The sequence below is a fragment of the Rattus norvegicus genome, chromosome 10 (genome assembly GCF_036323735.1).
Source record: "Rattus norvegicus strain BN/NHsdMcwi chromosome 10, GRCr8, whole genome shotgun sequence".
Lineage (NCBI taxonomy): Eukaryota > Metazoa > Chordata > Mammalia > Rodentia > Muridae > Rattus > Rattus norvegicus.
This window is the reverse complement of record NC_086028.1, coordinates 44,418,737-44,435,388: the sequence shown is the minus strand read 5'-3', so window position 1 is coordinate 44,435,388 and position 16,652 is coordinate 44,418,737. Positions and strand designations below refer to the sequence as shown.

At 45.8% G+C, this 16,652-nt stretch overlaps 1 protein-coding gene across 28 annotated transcripts in view; it reads left to right on the top strand.

Annotated features, from left to right (window-relative positions):
* The first annotated feature begins 16,113 nt into the window (after nucleotides 1-16,113).
* The window catches only part of Obscn (obscurin, cytoskeletal calmodulin and titin-interacting RhoGEF), a 145,590-nt gene continuing 145,051 nt past the window's right edge, over nucleotides 16,114-16,652 (top strand). For 26 of the 28 annotated variants that reach the window (XM_063270116.1, XM_063270112.1, XM_063270115.1 and 23 more), the window contains exon 1: nucleotides 16,115-16,278. The gene's annotated coding sequence lies outside the window, so the exon portion shown is untranslated. Of the gene's footprint in view, nucleotides 16,279-16,652 lie in introns of all 28 variants that reach the window. The other 2 variants (XM_063270120.1, XM_063270119.1) reach the window with 1 other exon arrangement.

The following is a 16,652-nucleotide window of genomic DNA, read 5'->3' as shown; positions in this document are numbered from 1 at the left end:
ACACTCCATGTTGACCTTTGACTTCCTTATACTTGCTCAAACAGGTGCATGTGACTTGTGTGCACCAATATGTATGCATGTATGCACACACACAATACATACAGACACAATGTATATACATACACAATATGTATGCACACATACAGAGAGAGAGAGAGAGAGAGAGAGAGAGAGAGAGAGAGAGAGAGCGAGCGAGAGCGCGTGTGTACAGGCAGCTTTCCTTCCACTCTCTGCTCTCCACTCTGCAGCTGCTGGAGAGTGAGCTAGTAGTGAGTGATCGCCCCAGGAAAGCCCTACAAGTGATTTTGTCGAAGGCACCCGTCAGCTCAACCATGGGACAAGAAGACAAGCACAGGATGCTACATGGCCTGATGACGGCTAGAACCCAATGTCCAGAACACACTTTTGGTATTCGAAGCTCTCCTGAGAGACCAAAGACCCAGGCCCTTCTGAGTCACTTTGTAGGATGTGGGAGAAGGAAGCGTTATCATGATGGAATTGAAAGGTTGCCAAATTAAGTCACTCAGTTAATTGTGGCTGTCAATGTCTCTCCCAGGAATCTGTGCAGCCCTAATCTTAGCATTTCCAAGGAGAGAAGGCAGCTGTTGGGGTGGAAGGTGGCACTCTCTTCCATGACGGCTCCTGGTTCAACGACTAATTTTAAATCATGACTGAGGGAGCAATGGCTGACGATGACACAGCCTACGCTGATACAAGGCCTCCTGTCGTTTGTCTCCCTTGAACATCACAAAGGTTTCCCACAAACCCCTTCAAAGCCTTGGCAGATCCTTTGGGCCAAAAGATTTTTTTCTTGACATTTGTTTTAACCAGCATAAGATGGATTATTATTATTATTTTTTTAATTAACTTGAGTATTTCTTATATACATTTCGAGTGTTATTCCCTTTCCCGGTTTCCGGGCAAACATCCCCCTCCCCCCTCCCCTTCCTTATGGGTGTTCCCCTCCCAACCCTCCCCCCATTGCCGCCCTCCCCCCATAGACTAGTTCACTGGGGGTTCAGTCTTAGCAGGACCCAGGGCTTCCCCTTCCACTGGTGCTCTTACTAGGATATTCATTGCTACCTATGGGGTCAGAGTCCAGGGTCAGTCCATGTATAGTCTTTAGGTAGTGGCTTAGTCCCTGGAAGCTCTGGTTGCTTGGCATTGTTGTACTTTTGGGGTCTCGAGCCCCTTCAAGCTCTTCCAGTTCTTTCTCTGATTCCTTCAATAGGGGACCTATTCTCAGTTCAGTGGTTTGCTGCTGGCATTCGCCTCTATATTTGCTGTATTCTGGCTGTGTCTCTCAGGAGCGATCTACATCCGGCTCCTGTCGGTCTGCACTTCTTTGCTTCATCCATCTTGTCTAATTGGGTGGCTGTATATGTATGGGCCACATGTGGGGCAGGCTCTGAATGGGTGTTCCTTCAGTCTCTGTTTTAATCTTTGCCTCTCCCTTCCCTGCCAAGAGTATTCTTTTTCCTCATTTAAAGAAGGAGTGAAGCATTCACATTTTGATCATCCGTCTTGAGTTTCGTTTGTTCTAGGGATCTAGGGTAATTCAAGCATTTGGGCTAATAGCCACTTATCAATGAGTGCATACCATGTATGTCTTTCTGTGATTGGGTTAGCTCACTCAGGATGATATTTTCCAGTTCCAACCATTTGCCTACGAATTTCATAAACTCGTTGTTTTTGATAGCTGAGTAATATTCCATTGTGTAGATGTACCACATTTTCTGTATCCATTCCTCTGTTGAAGGGCATCTGGGTTCTTTCCATTTTCTGGCCATTATAAATAAGGCTGCGATGAACATAGTGGAGCACGTGTCTCTTTTATATGTTGAGGCATCTTTTGGGTATATGCCCAAGAGAGGTACAGCTGGATCCTCAGGCAGTTCAATGTCCAATTTTCTGAGGAACCTCCAGACTGATTTCCAGAATGGTTTTACCAGTCTGCAATCCCACCAACAATGGAGGAGTGTTCCTCTTTCTCCACATCCTCGCCAGCATCTGCTGTCACCTGAGTTTTTGATCTTAGCCAATCGCACTGGTGTGAGGTGAAATCTCAGGGTTGTTTTGATTTGCATTTCCCTTATGACTAAAGATGTTGAACATTTCTTTAGGTGTTTCTCCGCTATTCGGCATTCCTCAGCTGTGAATTCTTTGTTTAGCTCTGAACCCCATTTTTAATAGGGTTATTTGTTTCCCTGCGGTCTAACTTCTTGAGTTCTTTGTATATTTTGGATATAAGGCCTCTATCTGTTGTAGGATTGGTAAAGATCTTTTCCCAATCTGTTGGTTGCCGTTTTGTCCTAACCACAGTGTCCTTTGCCTTACAGAAGCTTTGCAGTTTTATGAGATCCCATTTGTCGATTCTTGATCTTAGAGCATAAGCCATTGGTGTTTTGTTCAGGAAATTTTTTCCAGTGCCCATGTGTTCCAGATGCTTCCCTAGTTTTTCTTCTATTAGTTTGAGTGTGTCTGGTTTGATGTGGAGGTCCTTGATCCACTTGGACTTAAGCTTTGTACAGGGTGATAAGGATGGATCGATCTGCATTCTTCTACATGTTGCCCTCCAGTTGAACCAGCACCATTTGCTGAAAATGCTATCTTTTTTCCATTGAATGGTTTTGGCTCCTTTGTCAAAAATCAAGTGACCATAGGTGTGTGGGTTCATTTCTGGGTCTTCAATTCTATTCCATTGGTCTATCTGTCTGTCTCTGTACCAATACCATGCAGTTTTTATCACTATTGCTCTGTAATACTGCTTGAGTTCAGGGATAGTGATTCCCCCTGAAGTCCTTTTATTGTTGAGGATAGCTTTAGCTATCCTGGGTTTTTTGTTATTCCAGATGAATTTGCAAATTGTTCTGTCTAACTCTTTGAAGAATTGGATTGGTATTTTGATGGGGATTGCATTGAATCTGTAGATTGCTTTTGGTAAAATGGCCATTTTTACCATATTAATCCTGCCAATCCATGAGCATGGGAGATCTTTCCATCTTCTGAGGTCTTCTTTAATTTCTTTCCTCAGTGTCTTGAAGTTCTTATTGTACAGATCTTTTACTTGCTTGGTTAAAGTCACACCGAGGTACTTTATATTATTTGGGTCTATTATGAAGGGTGTCGTTTCCCTAATTTCTTTCTCGGCTTCTTTCTCTTTTGTATAGAGGAAGGCAACTGATTTATTTGAGTTAATTTTATAGCCAGCCACTTTGCTGAAGTTGTTTATCAGCTTTAGTAGTTCTCTGGTGGAACTTTTGGGATCACTTAAATATACTATCATGTCATCTGCAAATAGTGATATTTTGACCTCTTCTTTTCCGATCTGTATCCCTTTGATCTCCTTTTGTTGTCTGATTGCTCTGGCTAGAACTTCAAGAACTATATTGAATAAGTAGGGAGAGAGTGGGCAGCCTTGTCTAGTCCCTGATTTTAGTGGGATTGCTTCAAGTTTCTCTCCATTTAGTTTAATGTTAGCAACTGGTTTGCTGTATATGGCTTTTACTATGTTTAGGTATGGGCCTTGAATTCCTATTCTTTCCAGGACTTTTATCATGAAGGGGTGTTGAATTTTGTCAAATGCTTTCTCAGCATCTAATGAAATGATCATGTGGTTCTGTTCTTTCAGTTTGTTTATATAATGGATCACGTTGATGGTTTTCCGTATATTAAACCATCCCTGCATGCCTGGGATGAAGCCTACTTGATCATGGTGGATGATTGTTTTGATGTGCTCTTGAATTCGGTTTGCCAGAATTTTATTGAGTATTTTTGCGTCGATATTCATAAGGGAAATTGGTCTGAAGTTCTCTTTCTTTGTTGTGTCTTTGTGTGGTTTAGGTATAAGAGTAATTGTGGCTTCGTAGAAGGAATTCGGTAGTGCTCCATTTGTTTCAATTTTGTGGAATAGTTTGGATAATATTGGTATGAGGTCTTCTATGAAGGTTTGATAGAATTCTGCACTAAACCCGTCTGGACCTGGGCTCTTTTTGGTTGGGAGACCTTTAATGACTGCTTCTATTTCCTTAGGAGTTATGGGGTTGTTTAACTGGTTTATCTGTTCCTGATTTAACTTCGATACGGGGTGTCTGTCTAGGAAATTGTCCATTTCCTGAAGATTTTCAAGTTTTGTTGAATATAGGTTTTTATAGTAAGATCTGATGATTTTTTGAATTTCCTCTGAATCTGTAGTTATGTCTCCCTTTTCATTTCTGATTTTGTTAATTTGGACGCACTCTCTGTGTCCTCTCGTTAGTCTGGCTAAGGGTTTATCTATCTTGTTGATTTTCTCAAAGAACCAACTTTTGGTTCTGTTGATTCTTTCTATGGTCCTTTTTGTTTCTACTTGGTTGATTTCAGCTCTGAGTTTGATTATTTCCTGCCTTCTACTCCTCCTGGGTGTATTTGCTTCTTTTTGTTCTAGAGCTTTTAGGTGTGCTGTCAAGCTGCTGACATATGCTCTTTCCTGTTTCTTTCTGCAGGCACTCAGCGCTATGAGTTTTCCTCTTAGCACAGCTTTCATTGTGTCCCATAAGTTTGAGTATGTTGTATCTTCATTTTCATTAAATTCTAAAAAGTTTTTAATTTCTTTCTTTATTTCTTCCTTGACCAGGTTATCATTGAGTAGAGCATTGTTCAATTTCCACGTATATGTGAGCATTCTTCCCTTATTGTTATTGAAGACCAGTTTTAGGCCGTGGTGGTCCGATAGCACGCATGGGATTATTTCTATCTTTCTGTACCTGTTGAGGCCCGTTTTTTGACCAATTATATGGTCAATTTTGGAGAAAGTACCATGAGGAGCTGAGAAGAAGGTATATCCTTTTGCTTTAGGATAGAATGTTCTATAAATATCTGTTAAGTCCATTTGGCTCATGACTTCTCTTAGTCTGTCGACATCACTGTTTAATTTCTGTTTCCATGATCTGTCCATTGATGAGAGTGGGGTGTTGAAATCTCCCACTATTATTGTGTGAGGTGCAATGTGTGTTTTGAGCTTTAGTAAGGTTTCTTTTACGTATGTAGGTGCCCTTGTATTTGGGGCATAGATATTTAGGATTGAGAGTTCATCTTGGTTGATTTTTCCTTTGATGAATATGAAGTGTCCTTCCTTATCTTTTTTGATGACTTTTAGTTGGAAATTGATTTTATTTGATATTAGAATGGCTACTCCAGCTTGCTTCTTCTGACCATTTGCTTGGAAAGTTGTTTTCCAGCCTTTCACTCTGAGGTAGTGTCTGTCTTTGTCTCTGAGGTGTGTTTCCTGTAGGCAGCAGAATGCAGGGTCCTCGTTGCGTATCCAGTTTGTTAATCTATGTCTTTTTATTGGGGAGTTGAGGCCATTGATATTGAGAGATATTAAGGAATAGTGATTATTGCTTCCCGTTATATTCATATTTGGATGTGAGGTTATGTTTGTGTGCTTTCATTCTCTTTGTTTTGTTGCCAAGACGATTAGTTTCTTGCTTCTTCTAGGGTATAGCTTGCCTCCTTATGTTGGGCTTTACCATTTATTATCCTTTGTAGTGCTGGATTTGTAGAAAGATATTGTGTAAATTTGGTTTTGTCATGGAATATCTTGGTTTCTCCATCAATGTTAATTGAGAGTTTTGCTGGATACAGTAATCTGGGCTGGCATTTGTGTTCTCTTAGGGTCTGTATAACATCAGTCCAGGATCTTCTGGCCTTCATAGTTTCTGGCGAGAAGTCTGGTGTGATTCTGATAGGTCTCCCTTTATATGTTACTTGACCTTTTTCCCTTACTGCTTTTAATATTCTTTCTTTATTTTGTGCGTTTGGTGTTTTGACAATTATGTGACGGGAGGTGTTTCTTTTCTGGTCCAATCTATTTGGAGTTCTGTAGGCTTCTTGTATGTCTATGGGTATCTCTTTTTTTAGGTTAGGGAAGTTTTCTTCTATGATTTTGTTGAAGATATTTACTGGTCCTTTGAGCTGGGAGTCTTCACTCTCTTCTATACCTATTATCCTTAGGTTTGATCTTCTCACTGAGTCCTGGATTTCCTGTATGTTTTGGACCAGTAGCTTTTTCCGCTTTACATTATCTTTGACAGTTGAGTCAATGATTTCTATGGAATCTTCTGCTCCTGAGATTCTCTCTTCCATCTCTTGTATTCTGTTGGTGAAGCTTGTATCTACAGCTCCTTGTCTCTTCTTTTGGTTTTCTATATCCAGGGTTGTTTCCATGTGTTCTTTCTTGATTGCTTCTATTTCCAGTTTTAATTCCTTCAACTGTTTGATTGTGTTTTCCTGGAATTCTTTCAGGGATTTTTGCGATTCCTCTCTGTAGGCTTTTACTTGTTTATTAATGTTTTCCTGTGCTTCCCTAAGTGTGTTCAGGTCTTTCTTGAAGTCCTCCAGCATCATGATCAAATATGATTTTGAAACTAGATCTTGCTTTTCTGGTGTGTTTGGATATTCCATGTTTGTTTTGGTGGGAGAATTGGGCTCGGATGATGGCATGTAGTCTTGGTTTCTGTTGCTTGGGTTCCTGTGCTTGCCTCTGGCCATCAGATTATCTCTAGTGTTACTTTGTTCTGCTATTTCTGACAGTGGCTAGACTGTCCTATAAGCCTGTGTGTCAGGAGTGCTGTAGACCTGTTTTCCTGTTTTCTTTCAGTCAGTTATGGGGACAGAGTGTTCTGCTTTCGGGCGTGTAGTTTTTCCTCTCTACAGGTCTTCAGCTGTTCCTGTGGGCCTGTGTCTTGAGTTCACCAGGCAGCTTTCTTGCAGCAGAAAATTTGGTCTTACCTGTGGTCCCGAGGCTCAGGTTTGCTCGTGGGGTGCTGCCCAGGGGCTCTCTGCAGCGGCAGCAACCAGGAAGACCTGTGCCGCCCCTTCCGGGAGCTTCAGTGCACCAGGGTTCCAGATGGTCTTTGGCTTTTTCTTCTGGCGTCCGAGATGTGTGTGCAGGGAGCAGTCTCTTCTGGTTTCCCAGGCTTGTCTGCCTCTCTGAAGGTTTAGCTCTCCCTCCCACGGGATTTGGGTGCAGAGAACTGTTTATCCGGTCTGTTTCCTTCAGGGTCCGGCGGTGTCTCTGGCAGGGGTCCTGCCGCTCCTGGGCCCTCCCCCACGGGAGCCCAGAGGCCTTATACAGTTTCCTCTTGGGCCAGGGATGTGGGCAGGGGTGAGCAGTGTTGGTGGTCTCTTCCGCTCTGCAGCCTCAGGAGTGCCCACCTGACCAGGCGGTTGGGTCTCTCTCTCACCGGGTCTGGGAGCAGAGAGCTGCTGCGGGCCGGGATCCATAAGATGGATTATTAACGTTCTGAGTTTACTTAAAATCGTTTACATTCGTGGACAAGCTTTTCCTCATGGAACACTTTACCAAGTTGGGTGGCCATTGTCAGAGTTTTGCACTTAGTCTTCATGGCAGAATTCCCCGAGGACATCATGAGAGAACAGAGATCCAGGAGAAAATTTCCCAGAATCCTCAGGAGGAGGCCGGAATCCCACCAGTGGGATGCTGAGTGACTCCCAGGACCAGCACTTTGTGCATGTTGTATTTATTTTTTGCTGTGATTTAGCATTTTTCGAAGGTTCAGCTTTTTGTTCTGTTGTGTGGGTATTTCCATCTCATTGGAAGGTTTTCTCCTGGAAGGAGGGTGACGATCTCCATGCCAGGAAGTTAGATAACTTAGAAGGCTCTCAAACCCCCCACCATCCAGTGAGAATTCTGGAATTTTGGTTTCTTAAAAACAAACAAACAAACAACAACAACAACAACAACAACAACAACAACAACGGTACAGAAATACTATAAGAATATGTTTTTGTTTTAACCCCAGGTGTGGGATACGGGGCTGCTTCAGATTGTCCACAGCAGCTGACTATGATTTGCCTCGAGCTCTAGCAGGGGTGTGGTTTTTCCAGTTGCAGAGAGTTTCTTGAGATTGCGTGTCTTTGGAATTTTGGGGACTTTTCAGAGGGTGCCAGGGCCTGAGAGGTGAGGAGTTGTGTGTAGGTCGTTGGGTGTTGTTGGGTGTTGGTTTGTTACGCAGTTGTGCACAAATAAGAAACCACAAGAAGAAATTAGATGTCCAGATATAGAAGATCAAACTTGCCCCAGTGAACTGGACATGCCCAATCAGCAGGAAGCAGCCTAAGGATAGCATTGCCACCTTACAGACCCCCTACCCTTATTCAGGGGTCTTTCCTTTCCTCTCTATACCACTCTTCCACCCCCCAATCCAGTGTTAGGAGGTTGAAAGGGTGGAAGAAAGAAGAACCCACAAAGTAGCCAAGTCCAGCTACACCCTCCCAAGGTTAGATACAGGGTATAAACTTCTATGTACTGTTGTGAGGGTGAAGGTGGTAGGGAGCTTCAGGGTTGCAGCTTTAAGACTAGTTACCCATAGTGCAATGGGCATCTCAGTGATGCAGCCTTCTGGAGTCATTCATGCTCCTATGAATAACCCCAGTGAACTCATTGTTTCATTGAGACACAATCGGGTGAATGGTTCTTTGATCTGTCATGGGTGCCCTATGTGGGTGAATAGACGTTTGTTCACGTCTTCCTGGAACAGTCACACAGCAGGTTGCTGCTTATACGGAGAGAATGATTTATCCTTTCCCTATAAAGTCCATAACTCACTATCCATGCCCAGTTTACATTACAACAGGTTGGGCAGTTACACATGCAGAAGTAAAGGGACATTAGAAAATCTATCATATTTAATTTAGTGTGGGTTTTAAAAAAAAGCTTAAGAACTAAAAACAAAACCAAATCTCCCTCTCCCTCTCCGTCTCTCTGTGTGCGTGTGCGTGTGTTAACGTGGAGGCCAGAGGACAGTGTTCTGGAGTTCATGCTCTTCTTTGCACCATGTGGGCCTGGGAATCAAACTCGATTTTTTTCGCCTTTGCAGCAGGTGCTTTTACTTCAAAAGCTGTTTGCCAGCCCAAGGGAAAAAAATTCACTATTCTTTTCTAAATCTAATTAGTATTTTAATCACACAAATGTATGTGGTCCAGTGTGATGATTTGACTCATGAAGACAGTGTGTAGTGACCAAACTTGGCCGGTACCATTTCCATGTTTAACTCGTGTACCTTTTGACTGCTAACCCCGTGCAGCTTTCCTTGTATGTGCAGACTTGTTTTATCGCACATGAGCTGATGTGCTTGGCGGTGTCTTAGATGGTACTGAGTCTCAGTTTACTTTCTTTTTTTTTTTAATATTTATTTATTTATTTTATTTGTAAGTACACTATAACTGTCTTCAGACACACCAGAAGAGGGCAGCAGATCCCATTACAGATGGTTGTGAGCCACCATGTGGTTGCTGGGATTTGAACTCAGGACCTTGGGAAGAGCAGTCGGTGCTCTTAACAGCTGAGCCATCTCTCCAGCCCCTCAGTTTACTTTTTCTGTTCATTATATGCTTTGCTTCTTTTGGTTCTTTTTTTTGTTTTTGTTTTTTTCGGAGCTGGGGACCGAACCCAGGGCCTTGCGCTTCCTAGGCAAGCGCTCTACCACTGAGCTAAATCCCCAACCCCTATGCTTTGCTTCTTTAGGCTACAGATTTTCAGTCTATCTACAACTTCACTGATTCTTTTACTATGTAAGAGCTCCCACTGAAAATGTAAATGTGGGGGCTGGGGAGATGGCTCAGAGGTTAAGAGCACTGACTGCTCTTCCAGAGGACCCTGGCTCAATTCCCAGCACCCACTTGGCAGCCCACAACTGTCTGTAACTCCAGTTCCAGGAGATCCGATACCCTCACACAGATACGCAAGCAAAATACCAATGCACATAACAAAATAAAATAAAATAAAATAAAATAAAATGTACATGTGTCACTTCAGTTGTTGGATATTTTACCTCCACAGAATCGCCACCTGTTCTCTCTCTCTCTCGCTCTCGTTCTCTTTCTCTGTTCTTTTGAGAGAGGGCTTCTCTGTGTAGCCCCAACTGTTCTGGACTGTTCTGGAACTTGCTTTGTAGACCAGGCTGTCCTCAAACTCACAGATCCTCCTGCTTAAATGTGTGTAACATTGTGCCTAGTTTTTTTTTTTTTCTCTTTCTGTTTTAAAGACAGGGTTTCACCATGTAATCTTGGATGGTCTGACACTTGAGATGTAGACCAAGCTGGCTTCAAATGTAGAGAGGTGTCTGCCTTTGTCTCCTAGGTGCTGGGATTAGGAACCTGCACTGCCCCTCCTGACTTGCTTTTATTATTTTTAATCATGTCTGTGTGTGCTAGTGCATATGTTAGCTCCTTAAGATTCTGATCACATTTCCATGATGATGAGTAATGTTGAACATTCTTCCTGGTACCTACAGCCATCCAGGTCCCTGTCCATTTAAAAACCATACATGTTTGCAAGGTGGTGGTGGCCCATGCCTTTAATGGAAGCACTAAGGAGGCAGAGGCAGGTGAATCTCTGTGAGTTCAAGGCCAGCCTGGTCTACAGAGTGAGTTCCAGGACAGCCAGGGCTACACTGAGAGTCCCTGCCTTGAAAAACCAACCAACCAATCAACCAACCAACCCACCAACCCACCAACTAACAAACCCACCAACTAACCAACCATCCAACTAACCAACCATACAACCATCCAACCAACCAACCCATCAAACCACCAACCCACCAACCCACCAACTAACCAACCCACCAACTAACCAACCATCCAACCAACCAACCCACCAACCCACCAACTAACCAACCCACCAACTAAGCAACCATCCAACCAACCAACCCACCAACCCACCAACTAACCAACCCACCAACTAAGCAACCATCCAACCAACCAACCCACCAACCCACCAACTAACCAACCATCCAACCAACCAACCAACCGACTGGCAGACCTACCAGCTAACCAATCAATCAAAAGAAAAAAACAACCCGTACATGTTTAAGGTGTGTAACGATGTGAGAGATATTGTGAATTAATTACTGGCTAAGGCCATCCATACCTCACAGTTACTTTTGTGTGTGGTGAGGATATGCAAGGTCCAGTTGCTTACGTGAACAGCAGTGCTATTGGAAGGCCTTACCTTATCACTATTGACTGGAAGTCCTTAGCCACTGAGGAGATGCGTGGTGTGAAACCTTTGCACTCTGCATTGCTGTTTCTGCAGCGGTGCATGTGGCTTTAGTTAGGTGCATGTGGTCTTGCAGCACAGTGTGACTATGGTGTGTTTTTCCTTAAAGTTGGATAAGAGTACAGATACAAGATGTTTCCGGGGTTGGGGATTTAGCTCAGTGGTAGAGCGCTTGCCTAGCAAGCCCAAGGCTCTGGGTTCGGTCCCCAGCTCTGAAAAAAAAAAAAAAAAAAAAAAAAAAAGAAAGAAACAAACAAGATGTTTCCACCACGTGCATGTCTGTGAAGGGCAGACAAGGTCATTTGATTGACTCTGGTCACTATTCTCAAAACAACATTTTATATACCCATCAGCTGGGAATGTAGATTGGTGGTATTGAGACTTGTCTAGCAAGCATGCATATATATACCGTTCCTTGGGAATGTATGGTAAGAGTCTGATCTGAAAGGGCACTGGAAGTGAATATGTGATTGTGGGAATTTGCTTTGTGTTGGGATCATCTACGTTTGTCAGGTGCCTGACATCCATGAGGCAGCGTGGCACTGGAAAGTTCCCAAATAAAGCATCCAGAATGGAATTAAACACGAGCCCCTCCAGAGCATGCAACTTCTTCACAGACGTCGACCCTCTCTAGGTGTTCATATAGAGCCATGTGTGGGGGCACATGCCTTTCATCCCAGCACTCAGGAGGCAGAGGCAGGAGGATCTCTGTGAGTTCGAGGTCAGCTTGACTGACAAATCAAGTACCAGTACAGCCAAGGCTGGGACACAAGAGAAACCTTGTCTCAAAACCAAACCAGGGGCTGGAGAGATGGCTCAGCAGTTAAGAGCACTGACTGCTCTTCCAGAGGTCCTGAGTTCAAATCCTAGCAACCACATCATGGTGGCTCACAACCATCTGTAATGGGATCTGATCCCCTCTTCTGGTGTGTCTGAAGACAGTGAATGTGTACTTATATATAATAAATAAATCTTAAAAAGAAAAAAAAAAACCAAACCGGACCAGACCAGATCAGACCAGAACAAACCAGACCAGATCAAGAGAAAAGACATATAATGAACGAGTCCCAGAAACCCTGGAGGTCAATTTGGTTTGTTTCTTCTAAATTTATTTTCTGTAACCCCACTTTTACTTTGCTGACGTGTAACTCATAAAGATCACATGCCTTTTAGGGATGGCATGGGGCTAGTCAGTGTATATATACACCAGGGAAGAATTCCTGGTCAGGCTAGTGAGTGCACCCACCACCTTCCCCACTCTGTGTGACTTCAGGCAGGTTCTCTGGGAGCTGAAGCAGGCACGCGGTACAGTCTCACTAACGTGGACACTGGCCTGTAGAGGTGAGCACAGAATTAACTTATCCTTCTATCTTTTGTACCCTTTGGTCTGTATCTCCTCATTTTCTTTAAACGTTAGAAATAGATCCATTTTTAGGCCAGCAGTGGCTTTCCTGAGGACATAGCCAAACAGATTAGTCTGAGAGGCTTCTGCACAACTGTGTGGGCTGCAGCACTTAGTAGCCAAGGAACAGAAACAGCCCAAGTGCTCATCCACTGACCAGCGGGTAAAAACTGTAGGCTGTCCTGTTGTCATCTGATATCCTCAGGCTCTTTGCTCCAGGATCCCCTGCCCCCGGCCTGCTGATGCCAAAGTCCACAAATGTTCAAGTCCCGGATTCAAAACGGCTTAGGGATTGCAGAGAATGTCCATAGAGCCTCACATGCACAGTCCTCCTGCTTCAGCCTCCCAGTGCTGGGATAATAGTTCTGTGTCACCGTATCCAGCTTTAATACTTCTTCTCTAATTCTTTAATACTTTAACTCATCTCTAGCTGGCTGGTAATACCTAATGCAATGTAAGAGACATTTACATAGCTGTCTGCTCCCCGCCAGAGGAATTAATAACAAGAACAGTTCATACATGTCCAAGACAGACAATGCTTTTCTTATTTGTCTTTGAGACAGAGTTTTACTATGCAGCCTTGGCAGACCTGGAACTCGCTGTGTAGACCAGGGTGACCACAAACACATAGAAGTTCAACCACCTCTGCCATGTGTGTGCTGGGGTTAAAGATGTGTGTGGTCATAGCTAGCTCTTTTTAATATTTTAAATCTGAGTGTATCAAATCAAATCTGAGGATGAGGAGTCCAAATGTTAAATTGGGGTTAAACACATTCACAGGGTGGAATCCTATTCAACCTAAGACAAAATTCCCGGTTATTATCAAGTGTATGGAGGATACAGAGTGATAGGTGCTGATTTATCCCTCAAATGTGAAATAAAAAAAAAATCCAAAGAGGCAGCCTAGGTGCTGGGGCCAGCAAAGGGGGCTGGTGAGAGCTGGCAAGGGGGCATGGGTTCATGTTTTGCTTGTGGTTTTGCAGTGTGTGTGACTGTGTCCTTGCTGGGGTAGAGAAGCGGCCAGGCTCCTGAGCAGACAGACAGAAACACAGATATACACAGCAAGAGAGGTGACCCCAATCCTGAGGACACAGGAGTGGTACAAGCCACTACAAGTGCTAGCTTCCAGGCAGGAGAAGGGAAAGACTGTCTGGAAGCTCATCCAGTTTGGAGGAAAGGACGTAAGAGAGGGGGCCAGGGCTGCAGAAGGGGAGGCGTTACACAGAGAGGGGTGCATTGAGTGGGAAGACAGAGTTGAGGGAGAAAGCTGTGAAGGACAGGAGATTCTAGGCCTTGTGGAAATGGTTGGTTCCCGTTGGGGCTGTGACAGCACGGTCCTGCATGTCTCTAGCCTCTCTGCTTTTGTCCCATAGGATGAGTATCCTATAGCCCTGTGTTTGTAACTCCTCCTTCAGGGTCCGCATGCTGCCTCTCAGTCTGGGTATGCCCACCAAGCGAAGAGTCTCACTCTCGTGGCCTTTCCCACGCCTGCCATCTATGGCGTAGAAGTAGTGCTCCAGCTTCCTGGTGGCCATGTTCCCTTCAGTTCCATCAATGAGCCTCTCTCCTGAGAACCATCCCAGCGGTGAGAATCCCTGGAAGTGTATGGGACTCGGTCGGCGTGGGTTTGGAGTCAGAATCTTGCTTTTCTATTGCATACAACTAGAGAGACTCGGGGAACAGCCCTTTTGTCAAAAGACTCAAGCAAGGAATGGGAACAGGTCCTGGGCTGAGCACTGACTCCCCTGGCCTCGGATAAATGGACGGTACACACGGCTGCGTGGGCCATGGTAGTGTTAGGAATCAGACTCAGACTCAGGCTGCGGGACAGAAAACCCAGCCACGGTGGTACTTCATGAATGAGCCAGTGCAATAATAGTGAGGACCACCAAGAGACCAGGGCTGCTCTGGACGTAAGAGGACCGGGGCCTGATAGCATGTGTTTGAAATCCCATCCCTCAGGAGACTGAGGCAGGGGGATTATGAGTGAGTTTAAGACCAGTCCAGGCTACAAAACAAGGCGCCAAACAAAAGAGGATCCTGTTTTTCCCAAGAGGCCCTGGAGGCAGCCAGGGAGCCTGGCTGTTTCCCCTGTCTTGCCATGCATGCCCTGGGAGGGCGTGAGGCATGCCTGCCTCCACATAAGCTGGTGTCTCCATACCCACGCACACACATGTGGACTAACACCGGTGCAGACACTGACGTGCACACACCACACACCCATACCCAGAAGAGCTCATATTTGTGCAACAACTATGCCTCTTCAGGATCTTGTTCCTGGGCCTGGTATCTTCCATTTCTTTCTTTCCTTTTTGAGATCAGGCACTATCTCCTTTAAATGCACATGCTTGCCCCCTCCCCTGTAGTACTGATATTAGGGGATGGGACTTTTAGGGAAGTTAGAAGAGGGTCCTTAGCTCAGGCTCAGAGTGCTGGCAGGGACCCGGAACCCTGGCCTTGTCCCCAGAGTAGGGGGAGGGCAGGAGGTAAGAAGCAGCCAACTGCTTCCAGATGATTCTTCCTCTGGATCCCACGGCACTGGCAACTAGTTGAGAGAATGTGGGCCACAAGGGACGAGCTTTGACATTCCTCCTGCCCTGATTCCCCGTGTCTTTAGATGCCTGAGGAGAGAGCTGTACACCTCCCTCACTCCTGGCTCCCAGACGGTTAGGAAAGACCAAGGATCTCACCAGCTATCCCCATCCCTGACCCCAGGCTTCCCTGATGCCAGCTCATCTTCTCCCTAGGCAGGGTCTACACAATGTCCGCATCTGTTCCCGGGTTTGAGGGAATGTGCAGTTAGTCCTGCTTTGGACACAAAGTAGCAGGCACTGCCAAAGTCCACAAAGGAAGGATGAAGAAGCCTGCCCAGGGCACGAAGCAGCTGGCAGTGTCAGTCCTGAGCTCTACCCAGGTGTTAGCCCCCTTGGTCCTCACTAGGTTGGGTCTCATTAGGGTTCCAGTCTCATTTAAAGCCCCCACAGATCCAGATAACCTGAACATGGCACAAGGACCAAGGTTGCCTGGGTCATAGGTGTGGACAGGGCAAAGTAGGTATGAGTCAGGGATCAGTGTATAGAGCCTCTGACTGTCCCCTTATACTGCTGGGACCTGGGAGGGCCAGGTGGGGAGCAGAGCGGGTTGCCCTAGTCCCTCGGAGTAAACTCGATTTTCAATCCTTCTTAGGGCAGACTTGGGTCCCAGAGTTCATCCTAGTCTTTGTATGGTTTTCTTGTGTGTCCATGAATTCCTTTAAAGTGCTCCTGAGTCTTTTGGTTGGTTGTGCTAGGCTGATTCTAGATTTCCACGTGGTCCCGTGATCCTTTAGATGTAGTCCTGGGTCCCCTCTCTAGTCAGTGCCAAGTCTTTATGACTGCTGATTGGACCCTCTTGGCACCATTCTGGGACCCAAAGCTCTTTCCCCACGGAAGGCTGGACAAGCTACCCTTCTGCCCGCTACCCTCATCACACCGGGAGGACACAGGCGTCTTCCTGCTCCTGACCACCTGCCCTTTGCCTCCTTGGGGGTGAGGGTGAAACTGAATCCTGGACAGTGACACCAGGGCTATTTTGGAGCTAGGCTGGGCTGGGCTGACCAGAAATGGGGGTGGGGCAGGGGCGGGCCCAGCCTTCTTCAGCTGACAGCGTTTGCCTGTCCTTTCGTCCCTGTCCAGTCTGAGGACCGGCTGGAGTGTGGGCTGCTGGGTGGGAACCACGTCGTCCTGGGCCCCAGGAAGGAGGCAGACCCAGCAGCCCCCCAACTCACCATCTGTGCCCCTTGCCTGGGTGCTGCCCCAACCCCTGGTAGACACAGGTGAGGAAGCAGAGCTGCCGGGAGGGCCATCTTTCGTTCCTGGAGGTCAGATGGGCTGAAGGTCATGGTGTCCCGTGGAACTTGGGGACTTTAGGGGTCCAGTCATCCTGGGCCCCTCCCTGAGAAGAGAGTGGGCTGGATGCCAGATCTGGGCCCTTCTGTGACTCTGAGTTGAGATCTCAGGAAGGGAAGGGGTAGTTTGCCCTGAGGGGTCTGGGAGGGCTGCGTCTGGCACTATGCAAACCACTGCCTGGCTGGGTTACCCCTTAGTCTCCCTACTGCCTGGGGGTCTGGTGTCCCTGCCCCCAGCTCTTCCGAGATGGATGCCTGCTGACAGCTGGGGCTATTTTGGGCCTGTTGGCTCAGTGGAGGGG